Below are 16,086 nucleotides of genomic sequence, written 5' to 3' on the forward strand. Positions count from 1 at the left end.
ATTTCTTGTCCCGGAAGTGTACTTCCCCATCAACTTGCACTTGCGTGTCTGAGCCTCTACCCTGCAGTCTTTCCTCAGGTCAAAGCCCCATTGACTATAAATTCCCTTGTGGCTGAAGGGACTTTTCTGGGAAAGTTCAGATCTCGGGCCCGTTGCTCCACAGGATACGTGTGCAGCTTGAAAGGGCCAGGGAACCCTTGACTTGTGTACAGTGGAACTTTCACTGTCCAACCCAGAACTTGTGGGCTGATGCAAACTGACCGAATTCACACCCGAGCTTCCCTGGGTAGACAAGCCCACGTGTGGGAGTGGCGGGAGGTGGAGAGTGGTACATAGTTGCTGGATTGAGCAACAAGGGAAGAGGAGCGTTGGGGGCTGTGACTCTCCAGACCGACTCTGGGCGCTCGGGGTTAGACACGCCGCTAGGGAAGAATAACTGGGCGCTGCCCTCGCCACCTGCAGTGCGCAGGGGTCTAGTTATTGGATTGGGTTCCAGGCCAGCCAGACCCCTTTGTGTGAACGCTCTTGATTCCTGCTACTAGTTGTTTATGGTCAGTCAGGGCTTTTCACCCACCATCATTTCCCAGAGCAGCCACTGTTCCAAGCCCCAGCTGCAAAATCCTCCCCTCCTGTGACTGGGAGAAGACGGGGCACTTTGCCCCCAGCCTGCTGGCTGGTGCCACAGACTCTGAGGAACGTGGGAAAGACGCCCAGTGAGGGCAGGGGAGACCTGCTCTGTCTATGATGCTAAACAACCACCCTTGATTGTGGGGCAAGCACCTTCCTTGCCTCTTTGGCTTTGCAGGGCCAGGAATGGAGGCCCAGACACTCATGACACAAGCCACGTGGTGCAACATTATTCCTAAGCTGTCAGCAATCCTGCTGCAGGGGGTCCCTTCTGGCTGCATATTCCAAGGGAGGCTTTGTGTTCGTCTGGGATTCCTGCGGTTCCTCATGGACTATTTGTAATGAGGGGCGGGGTCTTATTTACAGGGGTGGGGCCTATTTCACAGATAGCAAGGCCCAGCTTCTTCCATCAAGGCTTCACTTACAGGAAGGCAGGAAACATACAAGACCAGTTGTCTCCTGCTACTCCAGCTTGTTGTGGTTTTCTCCCTAAACATGTGGCCCACCCTGTTCCCTCAATGGAGAGGACACAGTTGGGATGAAAGGTGGAGAAGCAGGGGGAACCTGCAAGGAGCGTGGTTTTCAGTTCCTGTAGATGTGGTCGCCCCATCTCAGAAAAGATCTATTGGAATTGGAAAAGGTACAGAGAAGGGCAACAAAAGTGATTAGAGGTATGGAACAGCTTCCATACGAAAAAAGGTTAATAAGACTGGGACTTTTCATCTTAGAATAGAGACGACTAAGGGGGGATATGACAGAGGTCTATAAAATCATGAATGGTGTGGAGAAAGTAAATAAGGACGTGTTATTTATGCCTCACAACACAAAAACTAGGGGTCCCCAAATGAAATTAATAGGCAACAGGTTTAAAACAGACAAAGGAAGGGAGGGAGAGAAGCAGAGCGGGGCGGTGCTCAGGGGAGGAGGCGGAGCAGGGGTGAGCTGGGGTGGGGAGCAGTTCCCCTGTGTGCCACTCCCCCCCGTCCCCCGTTACTTGCTGCAGGCGGCCCTCCCCGCGCCCCTCTGCCCCAGCTCACCTCCGCTCCACCGCCTCCCCGGAGCGTGCTTTTGGCCGCCCCCAACCACTTGGCGCCCTAGGCAACCGCCTAGTTCGCCTAGTGGTTGCACCCGCCCTGGGTCTGACCCAGCATGGCCGTTCTTACGATCAAGTCTCTGGCTTCTGGGAATTTGAAATTCACATCCAGTTCCCAAGGTGAAGAGCAGGTGTCTCAGTGCTGAGTCAGCCAAGCCTGTGCAGCTGTCTAGACTGGCCATCTTGGCTAAAAACAGCTCCACCCAGTGCTGAGTCTCTTCCACACCCTACACCTGCAACTTGAGCAATGGAAGGTCGGGGAGTACAGTGCAATCCACTGATTTAAAGCAACTCCCTGACAGTGGGTAGGTGAGGTTAATAGCTAAGGTCACGTCTAACCTACCACTTCTGTCAGTATAACTCATGTCGCTCAGGGGTGTGACACAAACACCGCTGAGCGACAGAAGTGACACTGACAGACGCACCGGTATAGCCAGGGCTGTCAGTGGGAGAGCTTCTCCCGCCGACATAGTTACCGCCGCTCGTGGAGGTGGGTTTATTATGTCCAGGAGAGATCTCTCTCCCGTTGGGAAGGAGCGGCTGCACGAGCCATCTGAGAACGGCACAGCTGCATCGGTACAGCCCTGCCACCGTCAGCTCGCTAGGGTAGACATGGCCTAACGCTGCGGGTCTGAGTCCTAGCCAAACTTGTGTAGCAAAGTGCTCAGACCGCCAGGTGGGACCGAGTACATGAGGGCACATACACTCCGAGTGTGTGTGTGTGTGTGTGACAAATGCATCACGGACCATGAAATCTGGTCTTTTGTGTACTTTTACCCTACACGGTTTCACAGAGGAGACCAGCATTTCTCAAACTGGGGGTCCTGACCCAAACGGAGGTGGCCGGGGGTGGGGGAAGCGGGGTGTTGCAAGGCTGTTTGAGGCTTGCGGTATGGCCACCCTTCCCTCTGCCCTGCCTTCAGAGCTGGGTGGCTGGGGAGCGGCGGCTGCTGGGGCCAGCAGCCGCCCAATACCACACCAGGCCACCCGTACTTCTGCGCTGCTGCTGGCAGGGGCGCTGCCTTCTGGCGCTCCCCGGCTGCCCGGTCCTGAGGGCAGTGCCGCTGCCAGCAGCAGTGCAGAAATACGGGTGGCAATACCGGGGCCCCCGGACAGGAACTTTGCAAACCCACCACCACCATCCTCGCTGCTCCCTTTTGGGTCGGAACCCTACAGGTTCGACACCGTGACGTGTCAGATTTAAAGAACTGAAATCGGGACCTTTATGATGTTTACAATCCAGTGAAATTGACCTAAGTGGACCGTGAATTTGGTAGGGTTCCCCGCCTCCCCCCATATATACACATACACACTCTTTTTTTTTTTTTTTTTTGGCAATCCAGCCCTAAAAAACATACCTGCAGAAAGCACCCTTTGAGACTGGGAAATACAGGGAGGCTGAGGAACGGGAGCAATGAAGCAAGAAGGCCAATTGCTAAACGACTGGGGCAGGCAGACTTGTGCAATACACAGACCCTTGTCAATTTGCCCTAAACTGTAACAATGAAACTGGGATTTGCAGGTGCCCTTCCTCTCTTCTCCCTTCCCCCCAGACACTGCAGGGGATGGGGGGGACTGAAGGCAGCACCGGGAAGCCTGCAGGTTTCTCTCCTTCCTGGATTCTTGCCAGAGCGCTCCTCCCCACGTACCCTGGAGGAGTGTGTGTCTCCATACAGACTAACACGGCTACCCCTTTGATGATTAAATAAAAACTGAGCTGTAAATCTCCAGCCACAGGAGGGCTATTGTGGGGAAAGCTGGGGGAAACGGGTAGCTTTTTGCTAATGGGTGGGGTAGATGCACTCTTTTCTCTAGGGGAAGCAGGCTGGATTTTCAGAGTAACGCTGAAACCCAGGATGCTCTCATGGAAACACATGTAGCTTCTGAGATCTCATCAGCAAGAAGATCAGCTATTGCATGTTGTCAGATCTGCCATGGGCTTAGAGGAACAGTCAGGTTTCCACCTTCTTTAAGAGGATGAACTGGTCAGTTCCTTCCGGGGCAGTTCATGAGAGGTGGCAAGTCAGGAGAGAAGGTAAATCTCAGATCCCTGCTGAAGGTGAGGAGGCCATGGAGAGCTACAGAAACTGAGCGTCCCAGTGAGTGCAGGTGCGTTCAGAGTCTGGCTGCAGTGGGAACGGACGGCTCTGGAAATTGGGGGGCCTGCCAGTGCCTAATGAGGTGTCAGTGGTACGAGGGACCCTGTGGGTTGCTTTCGTGTGGAGCGGGGCCTGACCAAAATGCCACATGCAAACACACCTGAACTCTGGCGCGGGCCAACACAAGCACCCATGTCTAGACTGAACAAGGACACCCAATCCAAACCGTCTGCACTTTTGAGGAGCTCCTATCTGAGCCCTAGGGGCGGTTTGCGCCCTGCTCTGTGTCTGTTTCATATTTCTCATGGAAAGGATTGGCCATTCAGGCTGTGCGGCTGCTCTTCCTGCAGTCTGATCTATTCCAGAATGGAACGGGTGCTCGAGTGAGCATCTGAACTCAGCCCTATCATTCCTCCCCTCCTGGGCTCTGCACCCCACCTCCTGCCTTGGGGGAGTGTCCCTAGGAGAGCCGCACAATAGGCTGAGGCAGGTGGCTCGCTCATACTCACGGGGTCAGCGCCTGGCTGCAGAGAGAACAGTCAGCACCCCACGGATCGCACCGAAATGCGTAGCTACTTGGTCAGAGATTTCGTCTCCTATTTTGATCCGTGCCTGTTTATAGAGCTCAACAGCTGGGAGGCCGAGACCTGCTAGGGCCGCAAGCAAACCCGCCACGACATTCTCCAAAGAGGGAGAGACCTTTTCTTCAGCAAGACGCATGCTGTGTGCTAACCTCGGGTCTCCACGCTGTGCGGTGCAGGGATCCAGGAAGGGCTCCAGGTACAGGTAGCGCAGGGGGGCTGGGATTTGCTCGAGGAGGCAATGTGGCCCCGTGGTGGGCACGCAGGACCGGGAATCCCGTGGCAGTGGTTCTAGGCCCCTGCTCTGCTATGGACCTTGGACAAATCACGGACCTGTTCTAAGTTTCAGTTTCATCATCAAGGCGGATCCCAAAGGAAGGTCATCCCTGTGCAGATCCAAGCACCATCTGGATCGATCTCTGGCTAGGTCCTTAAGGTGGTCTGGGCGGATATTCAGTCTGTGTCCATCACTGGCAATCTTATCGTGCCATTGAAGCTTTTGGGGTCCTACATGTGGCCACCAGCCAAGTAGCAACCTTTCTTGGTTTCGTAGTTCATTGGTCTTCCCTCCTAATAGTATGGCTGTACCAAGAAAGCCTCCGAACCTGACCCAGTGCTGATGGAGGCAGTTGCTGGGTTCAGCTATGAACGTCCTCCTTGCTGGTCTTGTCGATTTGATATGGAGCAGCTGATGAGACTCGCCAATCTGCCTATCTTCAGCTTTCCTCAGTGCCCACAGTTCACTGCCATACAAGAAACTATACCTCAGTTTCCCTATTCATAAATGGGGGGATAATGACGCTTTGAGATCTCCAGATGAAAAGTGCTATATAGCTTCAAATTATCATTACAATTAGTAGGTTACAACCTTGAGCTGCCCCCTACTAACTGCCAGAAATCCCCCCCAACCTCCACCATAGTGCTCCCTCAAAAGCCCTCCCCCCCCCAAAACCAACCAGCTCTGCAAAGGGGTTAAACAGCTTCTTGACTTTCCCAGTTCTGCTGCCAGTCGCTAGCTCTGTGTCTTCTGCTTTGTGTAGTGCTATGTAACATCAAACTCAGGCACGGCTTTGAATTGTACAAAGGCTGGCGTTAGACCGGCAGGGCTCCCTAATTATGTAAGACAATAGAAAAGCATTGATATTTTTTTCCCTTGATGAGTAAAGGAGTTTGGGGAATAATCTTCCATTGCACAGAAGCCTTAATGTACAAGAGCCTGCAAATAGGGGGGCGGGAATGAAAGCAAAAAACACATCATGTGCTAAAGGGCTCTTCAGTCTAGCCGAGAAAGGCATAACACGAACAGTGGCTGGAAATAAAACCAGACAAATCAAATTAGCAACAAGGCACACGTTTTTAACAGTGAGGGGGGTCAGCCATTGGAACAGATGGCCAAGGAAAGCAGTGGATTCTTCATCTAGTCATTTAGTCTGCAGAAGAGAAGAATGAGGGGGGATTTGATAGCTGCTTTCCACTACCTTGAGAGGTGGTTCCAGAGAGGATGGATCTAGACTATTCTCAGTGGTAGAAGAGGACAGGACAAGGAGTAATGGTCTCAAGTTGCAGTGGGGGAGGTTTAGGTTGGATATTAGGAAAAACTTTTTCACTAGGAGGGTGGTGAAACACTGGAATGCGTTGCCTAGGGAGGTGGTGGAATCTCCTTCCTTAGAAGTTTTTAAGGTCAGGCTTGACAAAGCCCTGGCTGGGATGATTTAATTGGGGATTGGTCCTGCTTTTGAGCAGGGGGTTGGACTAGATGACCTCCTGAGGTCCCTTCCAACCCTGATATTCTATGATTCTATGATCTCTTGAGGTCTTCAAATCAAGTGTAGATGGCTTTCTGGAAGAGAGTTGGTGAGCCCAATAACTTATGCCTGGCTAATACAGGGGTAACTGGGTGGAATCCTCTGGTCTGTGTTATACAGGAGGTCAGACCAGGTGAGCTAATGGCACCATCTGGCCCTAAAATCTATTTCAACCCCAGCCGCTGAGCTGGAGATCAGCTTGATCAGTTACTCTAGGCATTTCCAAGCCACTGTTGTGGAGAAGTGCCGGGCAGGAGTGTTCCCAAGCGCGTTCACTGGATGGCAGTCAGAGGTCACAGGCCCGAATTTAATGAGTGAGGCATTGCTCTGTTGGGATCCTGTCTTCCTGCGACACATTACGACATTGCTGGGAGACGGAGGAGATTTTGCTGAGTGTGGGACTTTTTTTTTTTTTTTTTTTATTATTTTCATTTTGGTTTTTGGTAGAGAATTAAATGCTGGATTGTCAGACCCACAGTATGGAATCCTGGGCCCACGTTGGGTACCATGTGGGCAGCAGTCATGGCAAAGTGCCAGGGGGCAATGTGCCACAACCCTGCTGCCAGAGGGACCCACCTCGGGGCTAAGTTTTGGGTCAGCTCTTTGCATAGTCTCTCTGCTAAGACCTCCACTCAGATTGCAGTGTGAGATGGCCACATGTCGTCTGGGAGCTGGCCGAGGCTCAGCAAACTCATTTCACGTTGCGCTGGCAAACACCCATCGGATAGGCAGGACCTTTCATCTGTGCCAGCCATGGGCCTGATCCAAAGCCCAGCAGAGTCAGAGGAAGGACTCCCAGGGACTCCAATGAGCTTGGCTCAAGCCCCACAGTCTGGATTTGATCTGGTTAAAGCATGTGGCCTGTGACCAGAGCCAGCCGGTCTCTTTCTCCATCTCCTCCTCCTAACGAAGCTCTTGCAGACGAGCTCCCATTGTGCTCTTCATTTGAACATGCAGGAGCCCTGGGCGCAGCAGAAGGCCCAGTCAAAATAGAGACCCTTAGGAAAAGAGCAGCCCTTTCCATCCCTGGCAGATGTCGTCTGTATCGGGTGGTGCATTTGCCTTTCTTCCATCCAAAGATAGTTTGAAATTTCCTTCCAAAGCTGGGAGATCTGACTATAGAGTATCAATTGACATATACACTGTATTTACATATAAAGTAGCACTTTATGGACAGTAGACCTGTAAGATTCTGGGGTGACTTTCTTCTATTTCTCATATCCGGGGTACCTTTACTGTGGCCACTAGCTCTGTCATTTTTTTGTTTTGGCTTCCCATAGATCTTGGTCCTTGCTTGCTAAAAAAATCTAAAGACTTGTTTTTGTCTTAGAGAGAGTAATTTATAGCTACTGTTCACCCCAGAGCTATGTCAGACCCACCTCCGCCCCATTGATCAGGTCTATGGTGGCTATTTTTTTCTGAGGTTATGCATGAAGTTTGGTGGTGGTTTTTGTTTGTTTGTTTGTTTGTTTTGTTTTTAAGGCCATTTGCCAAAGTTAAGCGGCATTCTCTTTTTAATTATGGTTGGTTGGTTAGTGATTATGAAACTGTACGTTTAGGTTTAGCCTGAGAGCCATATTGTTTGGGGCCAATGGGAATGAGCTCTGTGGAGTGGGAGAAGGAGAGGAGGTGGCAACATGAGCCAACCTTCGTTTTTAAGGTTCTTTTACTCCAAAATGTTTGGCTCTGTTATGACAATCCGATGAGTTCTCTTGGCTGGCTGAGGAGGGCTGTCTCCTGGCCCTGAGGTACAGAGGGCTAAATTTAGACAGGATTTGAGCAGCTGCAACCCCACCGAAGTGGCAACAGGTTTTGGCCTGTAGTCCGTAGCATTCATCAGAGCCTACTGGCATATCCACTGGTGGCATGAAACCAGAGAATTGGAGAGGCTGCGGGCTCACTGTACCAGCTAACGCTGTGCATGCCAGCAGCTGCTTTTCTTAAGTGGTGATTTTGCCCTGAATCCATCGCTCCCAAGCTGTGCAGGCCCAGATCCATGTCCAGGGAATGCCAGCGAGAGAGGGTAGCAGTGAAAAGCTGTGGAGTGCCCATCCACTTGCACTGAGCACGAGAGAAGGCCGGTTGTCACTTGAAAACTGCCCCCCACCCCCTCCGGGGTCCTGCTGCCCGACCTTTCCCTTTCACTCTGGCAATGTACCTGCCGAGAGACACGCCCAGCCGTGAGTGGTTATGATGCCTGGTCAATCAGCCCCACACTTTTGGCCAATCAGATCCTCCTTTTGTCCAGCATGTTTAACAAGAAGGAAATAAAGCTGTAACCGGATAGGCTACGTTGTCAATGCAAAGGTTTAATCACATACTGAATTTTGCTGCTCACTGTCCCCCCAGTGTCCCCCTTTTGGCGACAAAGGAGGCTGTTGGATGGAAATGCAGCATCAAGGGGCACAGTTAAGGTTAAAAACTCGATACTTAACCCATTCCCTGCCCGTGTTACTGACACCCCCCGCCCCTGCAATAGTGCAGTCGTGCAAACCTCATGAGCTTTTCACCGTCTGTTCTGTCTGTTTGCCTTTTGCGTTTCATTCAGTTTGAACAATGAAGCAGGTTCGGTCTGTTTCACTTTGCATTTATAGTCAGCATAACAGAGCCAGCCGCCCCCAGAGCGCCCCTGATGTCTGACAGTCGTGCTACTGGAAGCCTGCCTCAGTTTCCCCACTGCTCAAATATAATGTCACCTAGGTTTTTTGTAGTCAGAAATACCAACACCAAATAGAACTCAAAATCCCAAAACAAAGTCCAGCCATGAGTCCACACAAATCAAAGGTTTCTTTCCCTCCTTCCAGGGGCATTTCTGGCTTTGGCTGGCCACACCCAGGCTGGAGTCTACCTGGCTGGAGTCTCAGTCCTAGCAGCCAGGACTCTGCTAGAGCCTGCTCACTCCTAGCCATCTCTGATCCCTGAGCATCCTCCTTCTGCAGCTTCCTGCTGCCCCTTGTAGGGGAATCCTCCATCAGGGGCTTAGCGCAGCACAGGGTAATCAGGCTTGGCTGGCCCCATGCCCTCCAGCTCCGAGGGGCAAGCCCCCCTGTTGCAGTCAGTCTCACATCCTGTTCTCCTCCACTATCCCCTCCTGTTGGGGCTGGGTTTCCACTCCAGCAGGGGAGGATTTAAAGGGATATATAAATGGTGTGTTTCAGAGTAGCAGCCGTGTTGGTCTGTATCCGCAAAAAGAAAAGGAGGACTTGTGGCACCTTAGAGACTAACCAATTTATTTGAGCATCAGCTTTCGTGAGCTACAGCTCACTTCATCGGATGCATACTGTGGAAAGTACAGTGGGGAGATTTATATACATAGAGAACATGAAACAATGGGTGTTACCATACACACTGTAACGAGAGTGATCACTTAAGGTGAGCTATTACCAGCAGGAGACCGGAGGAACCTTTTGTAGTCATAATCAATAAATGGTGTGGGCCCTGGCTCTCTCCTCCGCAGACCCCATGGACTCTGCACTGTGTCCATGCTTGCCCCCTGCTTGAGTTGTGTGTCAGCTCATAAACAATAACGCGACATAAACTTCAGCCTAACGTTCTCCGTAGGGTTTCCCTGCCAGGCCACCGTATCTTAGTTCCCCAGTTCCTGTTCCCTGCTGCTGTTGTTTTATTTATGATTTGTATTAACGTAGTGCCTAGGAGTTCTGGACGTGGCCCAGGACCCCACTGCGGTAGGCATGGTACAAACCCTGGGGTGGGGGGAGACCGTCCCTGCCCAGAGAGCCATTACCAGCTCTAGGTTGATGTTAAGGAGCCACATCTGCTCCCATAAGTCAGCAGAAGTTCAGCAGCGTTATGCAGTGTCCTAACACCTGCTGACAGGGTGAGTCGGCAGCTGCAACCAACCAGCCTCCTCCAGGGCCCCATATCAGGTTGATTTGGATCCAAACTTTCCCATCAATAGCCATGTTTGTGTGACATGGATTATTTTTATAAATCCCACTGCAAACAGGTTTTTGTTGGGATGTGAGTGTCCCTGCCCCCCTTCCATGGCATTTGCAACCCAAAGCCAACAGCACTGTGCCTAGGGGTGAGAGAACCAGTGAGTGGAACTGATTGAAACAGACCAACCTGGTTTTCAACTGAGTGAAAAACAGGGCAAAAGGTAAAAAGCAAATGTACCTTCCTCGCTTGTAATGATCTTGGTTGGCATCAGTAATAGAGACAAGAACTGGTTTTTAATCGACTATTTTAATGTTACTAATGTCCCAATTTAACTAGGTAAAAAAATCATAAAATGGTTTATTGGTGTCAGATTTGATCAGTTTTATAAAAAACTTTTTTTTTTATCTTAAACTTCTAACCTGCCTGCCCATGAAATTGGGAGAGCCGGAGCCCTAGTCATGGAACCAGATTCATGGTGCATGGTGCTGTACAAATAGCAAAACGATGGCCTCTGTCCCAAAGATCTTGTAGCTGTATTTCCTTGTGTTTCTCTATGTCATGCAGGTATTCGCCATTCACTTGAAGACCTGGGGGGTATTTTGTTTATTATTCATTCCTAAGGCTAAGATTTTGTCACATATTTTTAGTGAAAGTCAGAGACAGGTCATGGGTAAAAAGGAAAAATTTACGGACACTGTGACCCGTCCGTGACTTTTACTAAAAATATCTGTGACAAAATAGGGATCGGCAGGTCCCCACACCACCTGCAGCGGGGAAGCTGTGCAGGGGCTAGGATCTGCCTGAGGCAGCAGCTGGGGGCTGCGGGGTACCCCTGCTGCCTGCAGCTCCGGGGGTGTCCCCGCTGTCCGTGGGGACCGGGAGCTGTGGGGTGCCCCCACCTGCCATGTAAGCCAGGAGCTGTGGGGTACCCCCGCTGCCCGCAGCTCAAGGGGCCCGCAGCGGCAGGGAGCTGTGGGGGTTGCCTGCGGCGGCCGGGAGCTGCGGGGTACCCTGCCGCCTGTGGCAGCTTGGAGCTCCGGGGAATGCCAGAGGCATTGCCAGCAGCTCCCTGCCCCCGTGGGCAGTGGGGGACCCTGCAGCTCCCAACCATCACGGGTTGAAGTCACGGAGGTCGCTGGAAGTCATGGGTTCCGTGACGTCCACGATCTCCGTGACCAAATCATAGCTTTATTCATTCCTGTTAGGTTCCCTCCTATCTAGTTGCAGGGCATTTTAGAGATGAGCATAATCAGCCTGAACCATCAGCCAAAACCCAGACTGATTTTGAGGTTCAAAACAAACGTGCAGCTGGTTTCTTTGGGCTGAAGCACCAGGATAAGTTATTTGTGGCCAGACCAGTTCCAGGAATCGAGGGCCTGATACAGCTGCCATTGAAGACAATGGTAAGACTCACCTTGACCTCAGTGATGAAGAATCAAGCCCCTGCTGCTGGATCGGCTCGCAGGAACATCGGTCTGGTTTCCAAGCTGGAGGGGAGGCTCTGGTGAAAGCTTTGTGGTGGGTTTGGTTTGCCACTGATTGTGGGGCCTCTTCTCGCGTCACAGCTCCCGAAGGTCCTGTTTGCACAAACTGACATGGTGGCCAGGTCCTTATGAATGCACTTACTTGCAGACAGGTTCCACCCAAAACCGTAACCCAGGCTCCCGGAGCACCAGAACCCCTCTCACTGACTGAGCCGTGGGCAGTCTTGCCTAATGGTTGGCACAAGAGACTGGCCTACTGATTAGAACTGAACTCAGCCGGGGCAAGGCCTGAGGCTGAGCCAGGGGTTAGAGCCAGGAGTCAGAAGCCAAAGGATAAGCTAGAGGCGCAGTCAGGAGGGGTAGTCAAGGAAGGGTTGGAGGCAAGAGTCTGAATCCAGGACAGGACTGGGGCTGGAGCAGGCTCTGCTGTTGTTGCTGGGCTTATAAACCAGGCCTATTAATTGTCCAGCAGGCCTATTAATTGTCCTAGCCGGCCGGACCCTGGACAGCCCTAGCCCTTGAGCAATTGAAAAAGAAATCTGGGTGAACTCTTTAGTTAACCTGGCTGAATTCTAGGCATGTGACAAAACCCAAAGCAGACAAGTGCCCTCTGCTTTGGAGGTTTCCTTTGGAGGCTTTCCCCCCATGCGTTGGCCAAGCCTCTAAACTTTAGTTCCCTTATTGGAACTGCCTTGGATGATGCTGGGATCATCTAAAGTGGCAGGTCACTAGATGGTCACCTCTCAGTACTGTGCTCGCCTTCCCTCAGTGCGTCCTGGCTTGTGTGGGTTGGTACGCACCAGGAAACGCTCTAAACAGGGAATTCCCAGAGGGTTGGCTAGAGAGTGGGATGGTGGAGGGGGAGTGACCTTAAAGGGAGTGGGACAAATTCTGTTCTGGTTTAAACTGCATGAAGTCGGTGGGGGTGGGTTGCGTGGAGTGTTAGAAAGGGGCAGGCTTCTGACCCCATCTGGTGCTCTGCCCAGTCCAGTTGTGAGTCCACCAGGCAGGGGGGTAAAGATTCCTGGGCCAAATTCAGAACCATGCCAGGGGGCAGGATCGGGGCCCAGGCTTGCTGCTGCTGCTGTACAATCATATGTAGCCTTGGGTGGAAATGCTAGTGGGGGGCCGGGGAGGGAGAGTCCTAGCAAGGCCGGCTTCTGAAATAAAGCCAACTCCGTGTGCTCGGGGGTGGGGGGGGGAGGAATGAGGGAGGGGCCCTGGCCCAGGCGACGGTGGTGAGTAGGCAGCATGGTTTCGGCCATGATGCTGGACGGGTGTTGACACAGCTGCCTGCCCCTCTGGGAACTGGAGAATAGAGTTTGGGAGATATTCCACATTAGTGGCGAGGGATGGGCCCAAACCCAGGGCAGGTGTTCCCTCGAGCAGCCCCATGGCCGTCAATTATGTTCCACTGCGTCCACGGTACACCAGCTCTGGATCAGGCCTTTCTCCGGCTCTAATTGACACGGGCCAAACCCTGAGAGGTCTGAGCCCCGCAGCTCCCACTGAACTCAGAGCTGGGTTCGTGCTGAGAGTCCTGCGAACTGCTCTGGCTCCTCTAGGCGGGTTCCCGGAAGGCTAGAGCAGCCGGGCTGTCCTGAGGTTTAGCATGTTGAAGCTGTCCCCACCATGGGTTGGCGCCAGTGGGGGCCAGGGCTTTAATGAAAGCCTGAGCACAACAGGAGCTGTCTGCCCTCTAGCCCAGCCAGCCTTCGGCCAGAATCAGAGCAATGCTCCTGGCATCATGAATCAAAGGAGCCTTTGCTTCCAGCGAGCTGGGAAGCCTGAAGGCGTGGCATACTGGAGTCTCTCATGGTGCCCATGGGAGTTCTGACTGTGGGGCTGGCCCCTCAGCCGGGGAAATGGCCTTCAGAACAGGTACAAACCGCAGCCCTGCCCCTTGGGTAACATAGAGAGGTGGCGCAGTGGGGAAAGGGCTGCTGGTGCCTGCGGTTGGGTGCGCCATTTGGAGGAGGGCTTTTCCATCCCCCAAGCCAAGCATTAGTCACTTGGGACCTGCCCCCCCATGCGTGTGCCATACAATCCTTTGATTCCGTTCCCATTGCAAGTCATTCCAGAGCTGGTTCTCTCCACCCAGCTGCTGGGGATTGGGATGTCTTGGCCTGTTGGCTCAGATCAGAGATGGGCACAGGCCCTAGAGCTGGACTTCCCCAAAGGTTTGGGAGCAGTTGGGTATGGCCCATTGTGATGTTAACATCCAGGAAGTTCAAATCTAGATCCAAACTTCCCTAGAGCCAGCATGTGTTCGATACTGGGTTTTTGGTTGAGACCCATCTCTAGGTTGCCTCCTGTCAGTTTATTGTCTGATGAGGCTGTTGAAAGGGGTTTGGGTCTAATGCATTTTTACCACCTCTAACAGAAGCTGAGACCCATGGGTCAGAGGAAATCAAAGCCCATGGACAACAATAGGTCAGAACTTTCTGATCCAGAAACCAGTGGCAGCATGGGAGGCGGTGGCTCCAAGTCCAGCTGGGCAAGTGGAGAGGAGAGGATGGTGTAGCCATGTTCAGACAGGCTGGCATTTCTTTCAGCAAATGGTTCTCCCGGCTTTGAGATAATCAGAAGGCATGCTCCCCAAAAATATATATATTGTGTAATCATTTCTCTAAAGCACTTAATTCTTCACAGTGCTTCTGTGGGAAAAAAATACCAAGCACTGTAAATGATTGAAAACACAGTTTGTGTGTCCATGTGCCCCCAAAACGTAGAAGTTCAACTTTGAAGCTATTTTTTTAACTATATAAATTTATGTATCTTCTCGTCATTAGTGGAGATGTGCCAGTGTTCGGAAAACCAAATGTCCCTTCCTCGTGTCCTGAAACTGATCCCAAAAAAACTAAAAAAAGAAAGCACATGGTTTGGGGAGGTGGGGAAGGGGGAAATGAACTGAACTGGCAGTCAACAGTTTAAGGGATGAATGGCAGGCGGTTCTCCCACTGTGGCCAGGGGAGACTTCCCTTTGATGCTCTGCAGAATGCTTCAGGGTCTAAACCAGCCTCTGAGTAATGGGGGTCAGGAAGAAACAGCCCTGTGGACAGGTCACCCCACATTGGCCTATCGCAGGGTCTCTGAAGCATCTGGTGCTGGTCACTGTTGGAGTTAGGGTACTGGGAAGATGGACCTTCGGTCTGATCCAGTCTGGGAATGCCTGCGTTCCTGTCAAAGATTTTGGAGAACCAACAGAGCACAGAGTACAGGGTTAGGTCCGCAGGAGGATCTGTGTTCTCCAAAATGTATTCTCCAGCAGGTAGAAGTTTGAGCCCATGGGGTTAGAGGGCGGGCACTTGCAAAGAGGGTGAGAAGGGAATCCCACTCAGAGCGCGTGTCCAGTAGGACCCGGATTTCCTTTCCCCAGCTGCAAGCCTGGGTGCAGTGGAAAAGGGGAAAGGTTGGGAGAGAGCTGAGAACATCTCATCTTTCCGTTAGCCCGGCCACTGTCTCAGCGCAGCGGGCAACCTTCGTTTTTAGCACTTTGGTCTGTACTCTCACCTGTAGATGCACTTTGATGTTGTTGCTTTTAAACTTTGCCGAATGTAAACAATGTGTCTTCAAGAATGAAAATGTGTGTAAAAGAGCTATTTTATCATTCAGTGTGGAATAAAGATTCTTCAAATTGAGCTGTCTTTTTCTTCTCTGGCCAGCAATCTCCCTGCTAGACTGTTAACAGACTTTTCATTGATGATCCAGCGAGGCAGCTTACTGCGTGGCTAATTGACAGGGCACCTTTCGACCTTCAAAGCGCTTTTCCAATGATACACACTGCAAAGAGATCGCTTTCCTTGCCATGGGAATGCAGCCATTTCTAGGGTGGAGCACAAAAGGCACTGTGTGATGGCCGCCATCTTGACTAACGCAGCAGAGGATTGAACTGGGGACCTCCAGAGTTAAAACCCTGAGTGGCTACAGCTTGGACAAACCTGGCAAGAGTCGGAAGCTGGGGGCCATAACAGGTACCAAGCAGACCCTGTAACACCCTCAGCACTGGGTCACAGCTGTTTCGAGCAGGCAGTGAGAAAGGAAAGTGGATTTTAGGCAGGCAAAATGTAATTAGCCAAAGAGGACTTTGATGAGGACACCTGGAGTGAGAACCTCTAACATGGATGCCAGCAGCAGGCCCTTACTTGGGTCACTTAGCCATTGTCTGTCATGATTCGGGGTGCAATTAAGACCAGTGAGAGGTGATGTCACCTCTTGGCCTGTAACCCCAAGTACATTAAAATGCTCAGCTCTTCTAGCTCCCTATCTGGATGCTCTCAGCCAGTCAACTAACATGTACTGAGTGTCTCTGTGTTAAGCAGCCCTGGGTCAATAGCTCCGAGGCCAGCAGCCTGCCTGTTACACCACAGCCTCTCTCTGGTCTCCACCAGTCTTGGTTACTACTAGCCAAATGACCCCAACATACCCCCAGTCTCGAATTTCCCCCAAACCATCTGTCCTGAAATGCCCAGCCCTCTCCTGGACCAGTCACAGGAG

At 51.9% G+C, this 16,086-nt stretch overlaps 1 protein-coding gene across 4 annotated transcripts in view; it reads left to right on the plus strand.

Annotated features, from left to right (window-relative positions):
* Positions 1–15,230, plus strand: part of FBXO41 (F-box protein 41) — a 69,430-nt gene extending 54,200 nt beyond the window's left edge. For all 4 annotated transcript variants that reach the window (XM_073343011.2, XM_073343010.2, XM_073343012.2 and 1 more), the window contains one exon: positions 13,973–15,230. The gene's annotated coding sequence lies outside the window, so the exon portion shown is untranslated. The remainder of the gene's footprint in view (positions 1–13,972) is intronic.
* The last annotated feature ends 856 nt before the right edge of the window (positions 15,231–16,086 follow it).

Source organism: Lepidochelys kempii, chromosome 4 (genome assembly GCF_965140285.1).
Source record: "Lepidochelys kempii isolate rLepKem1 chromosome 4, rLepKem1.hap1, whole genome shotgun sequence".
In the NCBI taxonomy this organism is placed as follows: domain Eukaryota; kingdom Metazoa; phylum Chordata; order Testudines; family Cheloniidae; genus Lepidochelys; species Lepidochelys kempii.